The following is a 16,106-nucleotide window of genomic DNA, read 5'->3' as shown; positions in this document are numbered from 1 at the left end:
TTCACAGAGCAAAGGAAAAGATAAAAAATAGAATAATTTCAACAATCTTTTTTTATTATTATTTAGAGTAATGTGAGGTATTGCTTATAATAGCAGCAGGAAAACAATTTTCAGACAAAAATGTGATTTCTTAATCAAGGGTCTCTAATTCAAAATATATTTATTTAATAAACAGTAATTATGATAGCTGCAACTACTCATTCATATCAATAATTCATTCAGAAATAAACCACATCAACATATTAGCATTTATTTTTCCATTTAATAGGCTGTGATTTAAAATAAATGTAAATCGTCATAATCATTCAGCTCCATATGCTGGGAAAGGAAAAGTTACCTTAAACCAGATGCATATCATGAAAAAAAAGGGAAGACAAGTTGTTCTAAAGAAACAGCATATGGGGGCAGATTTTAAGCTGGGGTAGAAATGCTCTGCTTCCTAGATGTCAGTATAACTATGCTGATTTACACCAGCTGAGACTGGTCAGTAATTTTTGAGAACTGGAAGTTTTAGACGATGTTCCACAGAGCTATGTAATGATTTCTTTCTATAAGAAAATAGATGAGTATAATTGCTTTCAGTTTTCTTTTGAGTATAATTTCTTTCAGTTTTCTTTTCTTTCAGGAAAAGGCAGTGCACATGATCAAGTAAATTCTAGTTTGAAGATTTTTATATGCGGAAACAATAGACTCTTTGCCTGAGTCGTAGGCTGGCACTGCACATGTATGAGTGTGTGTGTGCTTGTGTGTGTGGAGCTGCATTTATTATTTCCTGTCCCTATTTAGTTAGCTAAACCCTCTCCTAACTTGTATCCCTCCCTACCTAAATACCCACCTCATTTTGACAGCTCTTTTTAATCTCCCTAACCCATTAGCTCTCCCTCAGCAAGCTCTGTTGAAAATATTTTTCTGAACCTGGTTTAAGGTCCAGAGAACATTATTTGGAGGCTATGGAGCAGGGTTTCACATGTTAGATTTTTATTTTATTTTATTTTATTTTATTTTATTTTATTTTATTTTATTTTATTTTATTTTATTTTGCTTTGAGCACAGGGAAAAAGTGGTCAAGGGCTAGACCTTCAGCTAGCACATGTTATTGCTATTAGAGCATCTCTGGCGCTCAGTGCATATCTTGTCTTACAATGACAGATCTTTCTCTTTTGCTTTCAATAGGTAAAGCCAGGGACTGTGGCTGGGAAATACACATGATAGGGATGAACCTGGAAAGCCTTTGGTACTCCCTGTGTGAGCCCACCCTGCTCGCACGCACAAGCAAGAGACGGCAGCATGCCTGCCAGGCCCTGTTGCAGCCTTAGGGTCCTCTTGTACTGCCATGAGATAAGCAGAGCCCGTTTCCTCCTCAACACAGAGTGCCCTGTGTTCTTGCTGAGGAAACAAGGCCACAAACCCCTTCTTTCCCCAAGTTCCTCAATGTTGCTTTCAGGGGATGGCTCAGGGCAGCACCCACAGCACAGCAGAACCAGAGAGCATGCAGGCAGCAGCATGGCATGGGACAGCCATAACATGGGTTAGTCTGGCAAAAAAGGTGTTTTCACAGCCTCCCAAGTACGTTTTGTCACCCAAAGGACTGCGGCATCCAGGTAGCTGTTATCCCGTTCTTCTTTCAAGGCTGGCCCTGCCGTGATGCTGTCCTCCACCTACAGCTTGCAACTGCACTGGGCATATAGCTGTAGGGCAGCCAAGGTGGTAGTCGACATTTTTTTTTTTTTTTTCCCCAGTCTCTGCAATGTTTTACATTATTACATTCCTCCAACAGTTTCTGAGGAGAAAAGTGAGTCATGTTATTTAATTTTCCCCATCTTAATAGAAAGGAGCCATGCTTTTTCCACAAGTTATTGCATTATTCCTCTTTACGGTGTGGCTCTGATTTAGTGCTGGATGAAGCTCAAAAGGAGGATTAGTGTAGATATACTCCCATATGCTTGGATGCATTTCTGAACCCTGTCTGTACCATCCTCACTGCTTTTGATGGAAAAAGCTGGGCTATAAACCTGATGAGAACAGGCTTCCATGCAAGATGTTTAGTATTTCCTGCTTCCATTCAGGCCAGCAATATGGCACATCCAGCCCCTTTTGGCCCTGCAGCTCTTGGTCATGGTCTTGTCTGAAATTCAAAAAATCAAAGTGGCAGAAAATGAATAGGGAAATAAAGGGAAGCTGATTTTTCTCAACTTTAATATTGTCTAGATTTGGGTTTAGTTCCACCTGTGGCTGAAACTTTGCTGGAGGATGGGCACAGGTAGAGTGTTTTTATTTAAGTGGAGTTGGTTCATCCATCTCTTAGATGGTGGCATTGAAGCGTGAGTCCTAAGAGGAAGAACCTGTGCTTCTTTATAAGAGCTGTGCCTTCTGGGAAAATTAGGGCTGGCTATAAAACCCTGACTGTATTGTCAGGGTTTATTCAAGCAAACCAGGAGCACAGGAAGAGGGAAGAGGGAAAGGGGAGCAGAAAGAGTGAAAGAAGGATACAAGGGAGGCTTTTCCAAAGATTTGTTGCTACAGTGAGTCGTGCTGTGATTTGGTAGTGCAAGCTTCACCATTCCTACTTCTTGCCTGGCATTTCCTGGCTGGTAATCTAGTTGTTTAATAGCTGAACACCAAGCCACATTGAACTTGATCTTAAAACTGCTGTTCTATTGTAATTCGGGTGCTTTCTTCTTTAGCTGACGTTTTCTAAAAGAATTTCTCAATAGCACTGTAACCAGTCTTTTTTTTTTTTTTTTTTCCAATTCTCCTGTCTCCAAGAGTTTCTGAATTTGTGAATTAGAGGCTGTGTTTTCTCAACCAAATCCCCCACTCTTAGGTCTACTAACAAACTAAGATTAATTTACAAGATATGACTGAAAATGCAGCATCTTTCCATACCTGTGTAGCCAGCTGGAGGCGTGAGGCATCCAAGCCAGCTAGGCAGACAGACACCTTTTTCACATGCCCCAGGCTGGCTCCTGCATTGCTCCATGACTTTCTATCAATCCATACAATGGCTGACATTGTCTGCAAGTAGCAACTCGGATTACGGCCCCTTCCAGCTGTGCTGTCCCTGACCCTGAGCCTGCCCCAGGCTGCCCACGCTTTGCCCTCCCCACCAGCACCGAGACTTCAGCTGCAGCCTGCTGCTGCCTGCGAATGTTGATCCTGGTCTTGAGGGTGGCCTTGGATGCTTTTCCACAGCCAGCACAGGCACTCTGTGGAGATAACATGGAGTGATTATTTTAGGGCAGATTTTCCCCTAAAAAAAACAGTTCTACATGCACACAGTTTGATCTTCACACAAAGGATTTATATAAGAACTCACTTCCCTCTGTCAGTTATGAAAAAAAAAAGCATGCTGGTGGGATTTAGGGAAGTGTGCAAGCTAGAGGATAGCTGCAGACAAAAGAGAATTTTTCTTCTAAGAACAACTGCACTGCTGGAGCTCTGGCAGCGCTGCAGTCAGAAAGCCTAGGTGTTACCTGGCTGAGACAAGTGACAATGTCTGCTCAGGACCCTCCTGACACACAGATTTGGCCAGCACTTCCCAGATCCCTGTCCTCTGCCATGTACATACATATGCATATGCATTGTCTTGTCATCCAATGCCCAGTTTTTGGGAATGTATACTGTAAACAACTGGCCTGAAGGGAGTAAGGGTGAAGGAAGAAACTCTTTGTGACTCCTTTATATGCTAAGGCAGATGTGAAAGAGGCCCAAAACTCACCTAATCTTGTAGGAATAATGCTGCTACAGTGACCAACCTAAAACCAGCATCCCAACTCTTCAACATCATAAAGCGATGTACCTTTAGCTCACACTGGAGAGATTTAATGACAAATCTGCTGAAAAAAAAAAAGACCCATCAGGATAGGAAGAATGCTTCCTTTTGGTGCTTGCACCCACAAAAGTCCTTCTAAGGCCAGGCCACCACCTACAAGCATAACATGGACTGACTGTGTCCAACCTGCTTTGTGGTATGGAGATGTGCACATCAGCCTGGAGTTGCTTAAGTTTTGTTCGTTTTGGGCTGGCCCTGTTCAGATATCTCTGCTCTCCCAGGGAGAAAGTCCCAAATGCAAAAACAGAGCTTAACAACACAACTTGTGTGCTTGCTCTTAATGTAGCATGATGCTTGAAACTGAATATAAACCAAGATGAGGCTTTAGATCTTACTCAACTCTCAGTGTAACTTTGAGGTTGTCAGACAGTACTGAAGTGAGAGATCTGGAGTAGGAAAATTAGTGAACACAAAAGTCATGATATTTACTCAGTTTATGCGAAACCTGCATAACTGGCGTGTAATTGTTTTGCTAAGTGAGCCTTGAAAGCAAAAGTCTTGATAGCTGTCAAATATCTTCTTTGTAGTAGTGTGTTGTCCTCAGAAGCTAATCAGTAGAACTTGCTCAGAAGAACTTAATCAGCAGAACTGAGCACATTGTCAGTGCTTAACAAATAATAAATTATAATAATAACAACAGTTCCTTTTGACACAACCTATCAAACTTTTGCTTTATATCTGGGAATGCTGCCTTTGCCTCTAGTTAAGTTATGTTACCTACTGCTGCTCTGCTTACTTTGGTTGAGAGGACTGGTGATACAACGTAACAGGGTGGAAGTATTGATCGAAATGAAATTTTGACAAATGGCAGAAAAAGAATCCTGAGAAAGTTCTTAGACTGTTCCTTTTCACTTATTGATGTTACTCCTAAGACTCTAAAAGAGAATGTAAGAGTATATTTGATCAGTTCAATTGTTAAAATGTAACATGCTATGCTTACATGTTAATAGAATCACTTTTGAATTTCCTGATAAAAAAAGAGAGAGAGTGAGAGACTCATTAGGCTTTCCTTACAGAAAGGTGAATGTATCCAGCAGCACATCTATTATTATTAATTATTATTATTATAAGGGGATTGGATAGCTCAGAGGGCTGTTAACAGATCTGAGGCTATCACTTCTTTGTCACCATTGTAATTTGGCCCAGGCTGGGAGTTACTGACAATCATTTCATTTTCTGATTGTTTGGTGGCTTATATGCAATTAGTTGGTGGGTTTTGTTCACTTCCAACAAGACACATATCCACATTATAAAGAAAACCACCGGGTCAGCTCTAAGCTGCCGCTAATTGTCGCAGGCTTAAATGGAGCCGTGTCAATTTATCCCAGTTGAGGATCTGACCGAGGATCACAACTGGCATTAATTAGCAGATGTGTTATCAGACTCTGCGGAGATGCCCCGGGTTGAGTGACAGTGGGCAAGCGCCATGCCATCGCAGCCGGTGGAGCAGTGCCCAGTGCTGGCAGGTGGGAGCTCTAGGTCACCCCTGACTGGGACACCTTAGTGGCTTCTGCTGCTGTGCCATCACTGTGCCACCAGCTCTTGGGCAGAAGGAACCCCAGAGCTGGGGGTGGCCAGTTATTAGAGCCCAAGCAATGCAAGGCAGCTACTTAAAATCTGGGAGGGGGAAAAGCAAGGAAGGGGAAAGGGAGGAAGTACTAGGGCTGAGCTGACTCCTCTTGGAGCTGGATGTGTATGAGACTGTGCTGCTAGAACTAAATGAAAGCCCCTGGCTCTGATTTTCTGGAGGTACGTGTGCACCATCTGAGATAACACTGTGATGCTGGCTGCATGTATGTGACAGAAGGGTGGAGAGATGCCACTGAAAATATAGGTACCCAAAGTCCACAGGACAAATCTGGACTTCCCATAGCTCAGGGAATAATCTTCTCAACCTTCATCAGCTACTAACACACTTTAAAAATTAGCTCCAATTCATAACACCCCTGGTTTTCAGTTCATAACACCCCTGGTTTTTGGTGCACTTGGAAAATTTTTCTTTTCATTCTAAGACCTTTTTGTAACCCACAAAAGGGAAGAAGCAGGACAGTGGGAGTTCAATAGTAGTAGAAACGAATAAGTTATTACACTGATCTAGTTGATGGGAAGATACGGAATATCTGAAGAAGGTGCAGTAGTAACTGTCACCTGCAAACTCTCCATCTACCTTTCTGCAAACCCTTTATTCCTATTTTAAACAAGATATGAAAAGATGGTTAGGTACTTATTTTCTGTGGGAAATCTGGATCCCTCTCTGAATAGTCATCTCTGGGCCTAAAGACAAAAAGGAAATGACTTAGACTCAGGTAGGATAAAGATTTTCAGGTTAAGGATACCGGTTCGCACATCTGCAAAGTTTATCACCCATATTTTTGTTAATAAAAATATCGACATCTAAAATCCTTCTTCCGCTTGTGCTTGTTGGCCTGGCAGTCACCAGCTTATCTGGGCTGAACTTCTCAGCAGCTAACCCCCAATTTGTTTCCTGAAACTTTGCATTGCTTTGCCCACAGCTCTTAGGAAAAGTGACCTGGCAAATCATGTGTAAAATCATGTGTAACACACCATCAGGATTGAGCAGCATATAAAACACAGCAGCTGTCTTCACTTCAGAATAAATACCTCCGATGTCCACCTGAGCTTCAGGGGTTTCAAGCCCTTGTCTGCAAATCTGTATCTCCAGGAAGCTACAAACTAAATATTCTCAGGGGTAGATATTTTCCATACTTCCTGCAGAAGTGGCGCTGGCACACATATGGTTCTCTGGGAGGAGTTTAAGGCAATGAGGTGGAGAATAAGATGCCTTTTCCAGCCCTCCTCTGCTGACTTAGCTTGCTCTACGCTTATTTTGGATTGGCACAAGATAGAGGATTTCATTCAGTATACTCATTGCTGTGTAAGGCGTTTCAAGAGTATTGGCTTCACAGACTAATAAAAATACAATGATTTTTCAGAAAAATCAGTAGAACATATCCTCAAAGGATATACAGATGTGATGATTATTGGAGTTTTAATTAAAATAGCAGGTAAAATAAGTATTATGGTGTGTTATTATTTCTAAGATAACAACAGAATAAAGGTGCCCATTTCTTTCTCGAGTGCAATTTCCTAAATGAAAAAGTAAACATTAATATCTTCAGAGATCTTACTGATCTTGTACGATAATTTAGAAAAATATCTCTATTAGGGATAGTTATATATGCTTTTTGTTGGAAATGCAATCACAGAATATGCACATAGCTGCAATCTGTAGACAGATTAAGTAAATTAAATCACTCAATGTCTTTTTTCAATAGCTCTAAAGTTAAAAGTAATTTGCAAAGAAAATACTCAGTTTCAATTGGTTTGTAATATCTGTTAATGATCTTTGGAAAAATTTCTGATAACACACGGGAATTCCCTCAGGGACAGGGTTGTGAATAAGTGGATTTTTTTAAGTTTCAGATGTCATTAGCTAGTGATTTCTTTGAAGTAAAAAGCTGTTACAGAATAAATTGCAGAGGTATACAAGTGAACAGGACAATCATTTTTATGAATAATATACATTTTTCTTTTCCACTGTGCTTTCTGCCCCCAAAAGAAAAAAAAATCTAACTTGTCATTGCAAACATACTAGAATCGCAACTCTGTGGAGATTTTGTTCTTATTTTATGTGCATACTCTGTCTTTACATGAATGTACAGAATGCTGGTGTAAAAATCCTAGTGGAAGGATCTGTTTTGCTCTTTTTGATGTGGTGTTATTTATTTATTTATTTTTTCCCTGGCAGATAACTTTTTCAGCCCGCAAGGCTGAAACACTTCCTGTGACTGAAATGGCTCCAACAGAGCTACTTTCTAGAAGACATTCTCCCTGATTTCTTGTGGTGCCTGTAAGATATCTGGCGATGCAGGTAAGTGCAAACATGGAGAAAAGGGCCTCTATTCTCATGGTACCTTGTTATCATGAAGTCTCTACCACCTTATTGACAGTTCAGTGATAAACCACATATCCAGATACCAGATACCAGAATAAGGTAACATTTCTCAGAAAGATCAATGAGAGGTCTCCTGACCTCTGTCCCCATCTGAGGATATCTGGAGTAGAAAAGAACAACAGAGGCATCATAGGCTACACTTGCCCATGGGGAACATTGTCCTGCCTCAAAGTTCAGCTGTACAATTCAGCTGTGGGCAGACGAGGATGGGCCTTATGTCTCCATATGTTCCTTGTGCGTGGGTGAGGTGTGCGTAGGTTTAGGTAGAGGCTGGGGACACTCTGAGGGGTTGCTGTTCAGGAGGATGGGGGACTAGGACTCCTGGATTTACTGTCATAGATCTACGGATAAGCCTAGTTTCAGCCTTTGAGCCTTTGGCATCCTCACATTCCTTCTAACCTCTTTTCTCAAGGCCTTTCTATGCTTTTTCCTGATCTACACACAGGGCTGTATAGCATACCATGCTACAATGAATGTGGTCGTTCCCTTCACACAGGGTTGGGGGAGAAAGATTTGCCCAGCTTTAGTAAGAGAGTTGAACAGCTACAAGTTTGAAAAGTCTCCTAGCCTTCCCTGGGTCTCTGAAGGCCCAGCGTAAGAGTCCACACTAATCCTGATTATCCATAAGTAGGTCAGACAACCTCCCATTTCCGAGACAGGTGTTCAGTGATGCTCTGCAGTTACTCCAAGAATAATGAAATTTCCTCCGGTGTGTTCCAATGCCAGTCACTGGCATTGGTAAACCCTAAGATGCCTTGACTGTGACAGAGGCCAATACCAGGGACTATTCCCCCTTCCTGCCTATTTAAGTGTGTAACAGTTTACCAGGGAGATGATACCTTACTAACATATATCCAGAACTACTGATATTATTGCATAATACCTGGTTTTAAAATTCACAATTTTTTTTTTTTTTTTTTTTTTTTTCCCTCAAGGCTAGGAGCAACCATTATTATCATCTAGTCTGATCTTCTGCATAATATATGCTACTGAACTTAACCCAATCTGAACTTTGAATGAAGATTTGCTTTTATGCCTAAAAAATGCCTGCTCATTTACAAATATGATGCTGTTTCTCTGAGTACTATCTGTGCAGCAGCAAGTTCCATTAATTAACTGTACATTGTTTGGAAAAGCAATACCTCTTATCTGTTTGAAATTTGAAACCTCTTCATTTCACCTTGCAGGATAGGAAAGGGTTTTTATTCCTTTGCTGCTAATTAGGTTGGAGGATCATGAGGACGAAATGTTATTTATATTATAGTCATGCTTAAGTAGAGCTCTGACGAAGCCTGGGGATCCCATTGTGCAAACTGAGGGAGACTGTGCAATTCCTTCGGGGCTGAGACTATTTGAATAGACAAATGGCACATTTTTGAAAGAGCTGAAGGATTTCACTGAAAAAAATGTTAGACAAGTCAATGGATTCATACTTCTGAATTACCTGTGCATTTCTGAAAAATGAATCCAAAGTCTGAAGGAAAGAAAGGTATGGAAAAATGAAGTTTTTGAAACTGAGACTTAAAAAAGAGTATGGGATGTAGTTGATGAAAATAAAAAGGTGTAGCTAATATGCAGCACTGTCCTTAGGTCACTTTGGCTTCCAGAGTCTCATGCTCTGAAGTCATCCCTTTAAGAGAGCAGAATGCACTGAGGAAAGAATTTGCAACATCTCTCTCATGCAAGGTCCCTAAACCTTCCAGCTAGAGGACAAGGGCATCTTCTAGATTAACTCAGGCAACAGAGTTTGTTCCAAGTTTATGGAAAGGTTTCATGTAAAATCTGCAGTCCCATGAGGGTGAATCTACCCTGAGAGACAGGCTGGGACTTCTGTTCTTTATCTTTTCTCAAAAAATTCCACATCCTTTTGACTTTTATCATTTTTATTGCCATTCTCTGGACTTGTTCTATTTCTACTTTCTTTTTTTTTCAGGGATGAGGTGACCAAATTTGAAGACAGTATTCAAAGTGAGGATGTGCCACTGATTTATATAATGGCATTATAATATTTTCTGTATTATTCTCTAAAACTCTTTTCTTCGTACAAACCCCATAAGATTCTTTTTAATTCTTTGAACTATAGTGCCTTTTAACATCTGTAGTTTACTCTGATCAGATTTTGACAAAGGAATAAAAGGCTCCATTTTTCACATAGAATTTTATTTATTGTTTGAACTTTAGAGGAGAAATTGGTTAACTTACAATTTAAAATTCTTGGCAATGTAGACCATTGGGCAAGGATTTCATTATTAGTCCTTCTATACTTTCTAGTAAGATAGTGCAAGGCTGAAAGTTGGTGTACAAAGTCTAGGTTTAAAAGACTTGGCTTTCATACTATAAACACAGCCAAAGACTTATTTGGAGCTGTGAGATTGCCCAAAGATGTTAGACATGTTATTCTTCTGTACCCCCTTCCTGATGCAGGATTCTGAGGCTGTGCACTTACACGCCATCCATGCATGTATGTAAGCAATAACTGAGCACTGCTGTCTCCTGTTTAATGTACCTCATACCTCCACACTAGGTCAGGGGAAGACCCCTATTGAAAATGAGGTGCTTGATGACTGCAGAGTGTGAGGATCTTGCTGTCATGTCACAGCTGGGCATGATGCCTTCATCAAGGTATTAGAAAAGGCTCAAGGAAAACAGCTACATCCATTCTATTGCCTAAGACACTTCCCGCAGCTACCGGCTTGCCTTAGAGTTACCAATCCAAGTGCTGACCCTGCCTGACCCTACTTATCTTGTAAAAGCTGACAAGATCACAGCCTGAAGCAGTATAGCTACAGGCTCAATACTGGCTACCAAAATGTCTGTTTAGTGTTTTCAGGAAACACTGCTCTTAAGATTTACAATACCAGCTGCTAGAAATATAGACAACACCAAAACACAGCCCTGACCCCTGAATGTTCAGCCTCACTTAGACAGAAATTTGTGCCTCTCAAGGGGCCAACACTGAGTTGCCACAAAATAGTTATTCCCTACCTTCAAGTGAGCTGGAATTGAAGCATCTTATGAATGCAGATACTGGGCAGAAATATTTGAAGATACAGTCTTGAGTTCAGAATTCATTGTTAGCTCCTTTCATCTGTTGCATTACTACTTTTACACTAGAAAGAGCTCTGCCATTTTTGTGTAATGTCTTTTATTTATTTATTTATTTATTGGTTTAGTATAGAAAATTGTCTTAATTCTTCCACGACCAAAGCAATTTTTCATCAGAAGTTATTTTAGGATGAACTGTAAGTTTCTTCCCTACCAAATATTTTAACTCTTCTGTATGAAAACAAACACATATTTGTTTTCCTGATTATCTTAAATGATAAACACAGGTTTAAATACACAAGAAATATTAAGGGACAAATCTGGTTTAGTTGTTTGTACATTCATACACAGTATAAATTCATAGTTCTTGCAGGGTGGGGTTTTGTTGTTGTTGGGCTTTTTTTTTTTTTTTTTTTTTTTTAAGAAAAACAAAGACATGGAAAAGACACTGAGGTCTTATTGCTCCTATCGGAAACTTTTGCTGACTACAGCAAGAGTTGGATTGGGCCCAGAGAAACCAAATACACACAAGGAACAATGAGTTGGCCATACAAGCAAGGAAAATCACAGATAACGGATGCACACAAATTAGCAATGTACCTTTTAGGTCATCCAGTACAGCTTGCTGACACCGTGAGGCATATGGCATATTTTTGGTTGTTTTCTGTGCCTAGATTAAATGTCCTAAGTGAGGCCATGTCCCCAGGGAGAGATTGTGATGTCTAGTGTATCTTGTTAGAAGTGTTTTTTTTTTTTTTTTTTTTTTTTTTTTTTTTTTCCCCCTTTCTTCACATCCTAGTTATGCTCCTTTGCAACCCCCCTTCTTTTCCTTCATGGATGCTATTTACCTCCAGTGTCTTTAGATTACAATGATGTTGCATTTAGTTAACATTAAGTCAGCCCACACATATTTAGCTCATTTAATTTTCTCTGATAAATCACTCCTTTCAGTCCCCTGGTTATTCTTCATCTCCTCTTGTCCCATTCCTGCCTGTCAATATCTTTTGTGGTTATGAGATTTTAAAGATGTGATGTATTTCTCTTAACTAATGACAGACCCGGTATAGATCTGAGCACCCTCAATCTCTTCTCGATGAAAAACACTCCTGATGCATCCAGGGGAAACATTGTTTTTTTGAGCAGACACACAGGTATAGTATCCTGTTCAAACCATTTCCTTGGTACCACTTCTTCTACTGGTCAAAAAAAAAAAAAAAAAAATCCTATTAAAAGAGTTAATATAGTGGTTCAAAATTCAAATACTTGTCACTATGGATTTATTTTATTTTTCACAACCTTAGGAGATAGATTAGCATGGATGAAAAGGTATTTGTTGCTGTTGTTGATGTTTTCAAACTCTTGGTCATGGACATCACAATCTGAAATTATGGAAGATATTGTCTTGTCTAGCAACTATATTTAAGTGCCACTAGAGTACCTTGTAAAAAGTAATTATATATATAGTCACAAGCTTAGCTGTTCACTTCAAGCAATAAATTCTGATCAACAAACAACACTCCTTTAGTTCTAAATGAGATCTTGGTTGTAATTGAATGTCTTTACCTTTGTGTTCTGTTGGATTGGAGGAATATCATTTTAATCTGCTCTCTTTAAATTTTCATTAAGGAACGTTTCAGCTACCTGCAGCCTCATCTGATGATGTTTAATGATATCAGCTAGCTCATTCTTCCATGCACCAGCAGGGGCTTCTTTAAATTGGTCAACTGTACAGAACATTGTTTTTGAGCTTAATATACTTGGAATCAACCTTTAAAAATAATGACATCTCTACAGACAGTTTATATACACAGTGCACACACATATGTGCGTGTATTTATGTGTGCATGTGTGTGTATGCATATATATGCATAACTGCACACTTTCATACAGAAACATTGATCCTATTCACCTTCTTGAAAACATTTCAGCTAGTATTAACATAAATGTGCTGTTAAATTGGCAGTGTTATACATTTTTGTTAGAGTTTACTTCTGTAACCTAAAATCAGAAAGATAAGCTGTGAAACTCATGCAGCTGATGACATAATCCTAGGATCTCGTGATGCTGAATCTCATATTTCTAGGAGTGTAGGATGGATGTTCCTTGCTGGATAATTATGCTGCCTATTGCAATATATGTTTCCTTGTTTTCATGTGGGCACTGAGATGTTCAAACCATTAAACATATATGGTATAATGAGTCCTGTGTTCCTTATTTATTCTAAAGAAGGCATTAACTTTCTATGGTTGTTTTATTGTATAATAAAGCCAACTATTCTAAGAATCTGTGATGAACATAGCAATAAGCTGTGACAATATGCATATTTACATTTAATACTGATGTCCAAATGTACATATGCGCATATAAATATGCATATATATATGTACAAACAGTCAAAGAGAGACATATACACAAATTAAACACAACCAATTAGGATATGGCATAAATAGATTCAAAGCTTACCTGTTATGGCTATGTACATGTAAAGGGAAAATCTGAGCCACAAAGACTCACAAGAAAGTAAAGCTCAATACACTCCATTGGCTCGTTACCATTATGCTCAACAGTGACAGGCTGTATGCTAAGACGGGGTACCAGCAGACATTCGCAATGACAGCTGGTTCAAAACAGAGCTTTCAAAATAGTGCAACACCCCTAACTTCCTTCCAAATCCTGGTGTTTGCCAGCACTTAACTGAGGCTGGCTCTTAAGGTCAGATGTTCAGATAGAAGTTATTTGGAAAGAATCTGCTTATTTGGATTTGAAATGTTTATATATTCAACATACAGACTCTTCATTGCCCAAGAATTTGTATTTGAGCTAACACCTGGGTTGTGCTTGGCTATTACCTGAAAAAATTTTGGACATTTCTCCCTGCTACCATGACTTATTTGCCAGAGATTGTCCTCTATCAAATTCTCCACTTTTTTGTGGGCTACATAAAATTATAGTCATACACTAGCCTTTTGTTTTTACTGGGGAAAAAAAAAGGAAAAGGAAAAGGAAAAGGAAAAGGAAAAGGAAAAGGAAAAGAAAAAGAGAAAGAGAAAGAGAAAGAAAAAGAAAAAGAAAAAGAAAAAGAAAAAGAAAAAGAAAAAGAAAAAGAAAAAGAAAAAGAAAAAGAAAAAGGAGAAAGAGAAAAAGAAAACGAAAACGAAAACGAAAACGAAAAAGAAAAAGAAAAAGAAAGTATCTCTTGAGAAATAGAAGAAAAGTACCTTCTTTTTAACATCACCTACATCACATGCACTGTATTCAGCCAATTAGGGACACAAAAAACATAACAAACAAACAAACAAACAATCCCCCCAAATTGGTTTGTCCTGTGTGACTTTTCCCAGCGGATGTATATAGAATCTGGAAATAAACACACTCCTCCTTTGGAAGAAAATGCAAACAGGGTTTATCTATTTGCATTTGAACTCAGTGAAAAATAACCAGGCACAAAAAGCAAGCTTGAAGATAAAGACATGAATATAAGCAAAGCAAAATTTCACCAAGCTAAATTCTGCCACACTGTTATAATTGCTACACAGAACATGAGCTAATTCATTGTTACATTGTGCTGATGAAATTGGTATGTATTACATAGGGGGCAAGTAAAGGAGCTTACACTGGGATGCTATTGACTTTGCTGAGCAGCCAGTATGTGGGGAGCATGCCATGAACAACCTTGTGAAAATGAGGCTGGTGAACCAACTTGGTCTTGGAAATGACTTCAGGGTGGGTAGAATAATATTTTAAAATTATGATAAATTGCAGCTGCAGAACAGGAATATTAAGTGTGTGCAGTTTACCATTTACCATATCACCTGGGGACCCCAAGCCCTAAGCGTCAGATCTTCAGAGGAATTCAGACAGCTAAACATGCTGCTCTTTGGGGATCTTCAGTACTGCCCAGAAACGCCTCCTAACAAAATCACGGAGAACCAGCTACTGGGGCTCTTCAGAAAAACATTGTTCACTCCTGGGGACCTTTCTGTGTTCCCAGACTATTGACACTGTTTCAACTGGAGATGCCTCTAAGGAGATGCTGAGGGGAATAGGATGAGTCTGTGCTCATTTCTGGGGGAGGTATGGCTCTCTTGCAAATGAGAGACATGTGCAGCACTGCTTCCCCGCAGCACGTGTGCTTGGCTTACCAACATCCATCCCACCAGCTCCAAAGCAGCATGCAGTGTGGGCTGCACACTCTGGCTGGTGATGCTCCTGTTTGCCATCAGCCTTCCCTCCTGGATCGGGGCTGCTACCAATTGCTGAGGGGTGGCCAGGAGCAGCTCCCTCTGGTGAACCTCTTTTGTGCCTTTATCTCCCTCTTCTTGGCAGTAAGCTGACACTGGCTCCCAGCCATGGCCCTCTCGCCCTCCCCAGTGCCCAGCATGCATGCTCAGCCAGTGCCTACTTCTCTTCCAGCAGCTGGCCCTTCTTTTCCTCCACAGCTGGCTGCTGCCCCCTACTGTGGTAATTATTATTTATTATGGATATTCAGTGTACATTATGTGTCTAGAGTCCAGTATTGTCTGAATCAGTACCAGGGTCCCACTGTGTGGGCAGAAGCATGCAGCAATACAGCGTTGTTCCACTTGACTCTCACACAGGGACAAACTGAGGGGGAGGGAGTGAAGGTGACTGTTGGCACCTATTAGCACTATCTGATGTGACACATACTCTGTGTCCTGTTACATGACTCTGGCGACAGCACAGCTGAGTGCAGAACTGCTTTTTCTCCACTTTGCTATCAATAGCAGGTCTCCTGCTATTTGTGCTATCTAGCAGGAAACACTTGAGGTGTTTTCCAAGAGTCATGGTTGCTGCTCAGCCACAGCTTAGCTCCCTGTAGCTGTGAATGCAGATATTGTTTGGTGCTTGGTTGCTGTCAAGAAGTGATGCCCTTAGACCCCAGCATGGTTTAGTTGGGCATCATTTCCTTTCCTGTTTCTCTCCCCCACCCTCTTCTCCAGGACTCTCTGTTCATTCCAGACCCTTTCTGCATGTGTTTTTCTTCTTGCACTTCAACCTTCTTCCCCACCTTGCCTCCCTGAACATATCACCCTCAGGTAAATACAGAACAGCTTTAATTCTCACAACTTAGTGTACAAGCAAAAGCACCTGGAAAAAGCAGCAGCTTACGTGCATTCAGAAGAATACAGAATCCTAAACATATTTCAAACACATGTACATGCGTGAGAACCAGGATCTCAGCTGTAGTGGTTAGGTTTAGCTCTGTTCAAGATGATGGAGTAATACTGTTTT

At 40.1% G+C, this 16,106-nt stretch overlaps 1 long non-coding RNA gene across 3 annotated transcripts in view; it reads left to right on the top strand.

Moving 5' to 3' along the window:
* The window catches only part of LOC116501764, a 39,048-nt gene extending 26,031 nt beyond the window's left edge, over positions 1–13,017 (top strand). For 2 of the 3 annotated variants that reach the window (XR_004254517.1, XR_004254516.1), the window contains exons 3-5: positions 7,602–7,724; positions 9,742–9,776; positions 11,910–13,017. This is a non-coding gene — a long non-coding RNA (uncharacterized LOC116501764). The remainder of the gene's footprint in view (positions 1–7,601; positions 7,725–9,741; positions 9,777–11,909) is intronic. The other variant, XR_004254518.1, reaches the window with a different exon arrangement.
* Positions 13,018–16,106: the final 3,089 nt, after the last annotated feature.

The sequence above is a fragment of the Aythya fuligula genome, chromosome 1 (assembly GCF_009819795.1).
Source record: "Aythya fuligula isolate bAytFul2 chromosome 1, bAytFul2.pri, whole genome shotgun sequence".
NCBI lineage: Eukaryota > Metazoa > Chordata > Aves > Anseriformes > Anatidae > Aythya > Aythya fuligula.
Note: the sequence above shows the minus strand (reverse complement) of the source record. Positions and strands in the feature narration are given on the sequence as shown.